The sequence below is a fragment of the Dendropsophus ebraccatus genome, chromosome 12 (assembly GCF_027789765.1).
Source record: "Dendropsophus ebraccatus isolate aDenEbr1 chromosome 12, aDenEbr1.pat, whole genome shotgun sequence".
NCBI classification, from domain to species: Eukaryota; Metazoa; Chordata; class Amphibia; order Anura; family Hylidae; genus Dendropsophus; species Dendropsophus ebraccatus.
This window is the reverse complement of record NC_091465.1, coordinates 43658306-43661243: the sequence shown is the minus strand read 5'-3', so window position 1 is coordinate 43661243 and position 2938 is coordinate 43658306. Positions and strand designations below refer to the sequence as shown.

General features: G+C 40.4%; 1 long non-coding RNA gene across 1 annotated transcript; it reads left to right on the top strand.

Annotated features, from left to right (window-relative positions):
* The first annotated feature begins 498 nt into the window (after positions 1-498).
* Positions 499-1409, top strand: LOC138769954 (uncharacterized). The gene is made up of 4 exons (XR_011359357.1): positions 499-682; positions 780-903; positions 999-1123; positions 1214-1409. It is a non-coding gene; the product is annotated as an uncharacterized lncRNA (long non-coding RNA).
* Positions 1410-2938: the final 1529 nt, after the last annotated feature.

The following is a 2938-nucleotide window of genomic DNA, read 5'->3' as shown; positions in this document are numbered from 1 at the left end:
CTTTTTCCCTCAGGTCACATGTTCCAACTGTCAGGTTCGTCTCCCTTGGAAACAACACAGCCTTAATAACACAGACTGTTTGTTACAGAACAGTGACATCTTGTGGCCAAATGCGGAATGTCAGTGTGAAACCATATATCATACCTATACACAGTTATATTTCCCTAGTTAAAGACAATGTTTTACCATCTCACAGCAGCATATATTATGAAATTGCCAGTACAATTGATGTGGCAAATAATAAGGGCTCACTTGTGTCAGTAGATAAAAAAAAAGTGCAAGCACTATGGACTTTTAAACAGGAAGAAAAAAACAAGTGCAAGAAATGAAAATTGTCTGTGTCATGAAAGGGTTAAAATAAAGTTGCTACAATAAAAAAAAGGGTTACAAGGCCTCATTTGCATGCATATACCTCATGACTTCATATCATGATGTCATAAAGACATAGCCCTTAATACAGCGTGTAAGGCTATACAATGTGTCAGTTCTGTTTTTTTCTTTGAGGAGGAGAGTTCTGACTGTTAGCGACCAGTGGCTACTGGAAGCCTTTCTTATTATTGGATTTAGTCTTTTCCAGCCATGATGTGGCTACATTGGACAGTCATATTTATTTTGATTGGCCTTTCCTGTGGCTGCATTCCTGAGGAGGCCAGAGATGAGAAAGTTATGATGAAGATGATGGGTAATTTCTATTTATACTTTTATTATAATTTCTGTATGAAGATTCAAAGAATGATGAATAAGGAGAAGTAATGATTGTTTCTGTATTCCCATTCCAGATCAGCACACAATACCCATTGTTGTGACGAGACAGCAAGAAAAAGTCATCCTGGACGACAATGCCATGTTATTCCTGGCAGTTTTGGGAGGTGTCTTTCTCTCCGTGATTGTTTCCATGCTATGGTAAGTGACACCTATAAGATTCTAATGGTAGAATTTATATCTCACTTGTTGATAGCGCACAGCAAATAACTGGCCTTCATATTTCTCTCTTTCAGGATCGTCATATATCGGTGCCAGCAAATCCCACCAAGTCAGCCATTGGAGGAAGTCCTTGCTGAAAAATAAAAAGTAACCCCTCTATTGGCCATACAACTATTGGGAGCTGTAATTCCATCAGCAGGTAAGGACGTCACAGTGATGACCACCTCCTCTCTATAGACTGTTCTACAAATGCTGCAAGATGAAATCCTTATTTTCTGTCTCTTTTCAGCTTCCCAATAACCTCTATAACATCTGAGGTTCTCCTAAAGACTCGTCTCCTGTCCTGACTCCATAGAACACAAGATTCCTGCTGCCTGGGAAACCTTCACCTCATCCAGGATTGTACAAGTGAGGACGCCCATCCAATAGACGCCTTCCGTACTCTTCCTAGCATCGTGCAGCCAAGTCTCCTCTCTTCTACCCAAATAGCCATTAATTATTAACTAAATATTAATTTAGAATAAATAGATTTTTTTCATGCGTATTTGTATCTTTATTTCTTTTATCCACTGGAAAATATCTGCTTTAGGAGGTTTAGGCCTATAAACGGAGGTGCATATAGAGTGGGCCCAGACACTGAGGGTGCTGACGGGGTTAAACAGCTGATATCTACTTGTGAGTTAATGGGGTCCCTCACTCTATAACCTGATTGTAGATTGGGGGATCTACAATCTGCCAGGCTAAAATTTCAGGTTACACAACTGGAACTCCCCAATCCAAGGTCTTAGCCAAAGAGCACAACGACCAGCGGTTGTAAGGGCCATGGTTTCTAGAGGCCAGCCTAGTTTCCTGGGATGCAGCTTAACACAAAAAAATCAATGACCATATTAATTTTTTTGTATGAACCAAGGATCTTATCCCTGCCATACCCTGCTTCCAGGCCTTCCTCACACTCCAATGCATTTGGTCAGACCTTTCTCTTACCGCTCCTTGAGAAAGGACTGATCAAACGCATTAGAGGGCTGTTACACATTAGAGGGCTGTCAATTAAGAGTACATTTTTGGTGATTGGATTTGGTTGCCATTTGACATTTGGTTATGCAAGAAAGAGACCCTAATTGTAGGTTGTGTGCATATGAAGTAAAACCTGGATAGGTCAATTTTCATAATAAAAGCACCTAAAGAGTGTGAGAAGCTTCACCGAAACAGGTCCTTGACTTATACATTAAAAACTCGCAGACAGATCTGCCTTACATACATACATTTTCAATAATCATCAGCTATGTCTTCCGATTTCCGACTACTCATCTGCTTCTCATTCTGCTGTTCTTGATCCTGGTAGGGTGTCGTGTGCTAGTTCTGCTCCTTAAAGGGGCAGTACATGCACCCTAAATAAAACAGTTGCTTTCATTTTCACCACTTCCTTTCCCTACTTGTTTTTCTACGACCTGTGCTGCCTCCCCAACCCACTGGCCTGTACCTGACATCACACCTCTGCTTCCTGTCCATAACCCACACCTGGACTGAGCCCTGCCCCAGCCTAATCCCTTTGTGCTTTGCTTAGCAGCCCTCTGAGTAGACATGAGCAAACTTTCAAAAGATCAGTTTTCCGCCTTCACTAAATTTTTTTATTAAAATTTGGGTGCATTCAAATCAAAACTCTCTCTCTTTATATATAAATATATATACATACAGTGGTTTGCAATAAATTAGAATATCAACAAAACAAAAAGTGACCTCATATATTCTATAGAGTCATTACATACAGAGTGAACTTTTTCAAGCATTTATTTCTGTTAAAGTTAAAGGGGTATTCAATGGAAAATCAATAAATTGGCAATGGAAAGGGTTAACCAAGGGTCATGTGCCCCTGCGGCACGAGACGTCATGGACGTTGGACGCTGCCGCACCATGATGACGCTGTTCCCGGGACCTGGTTTGATTTATGTATGTATACCTTCTGTTTTTTCTAATTAGATATTGTTTGCACCTGTTGATTGCTTCACTGAATATG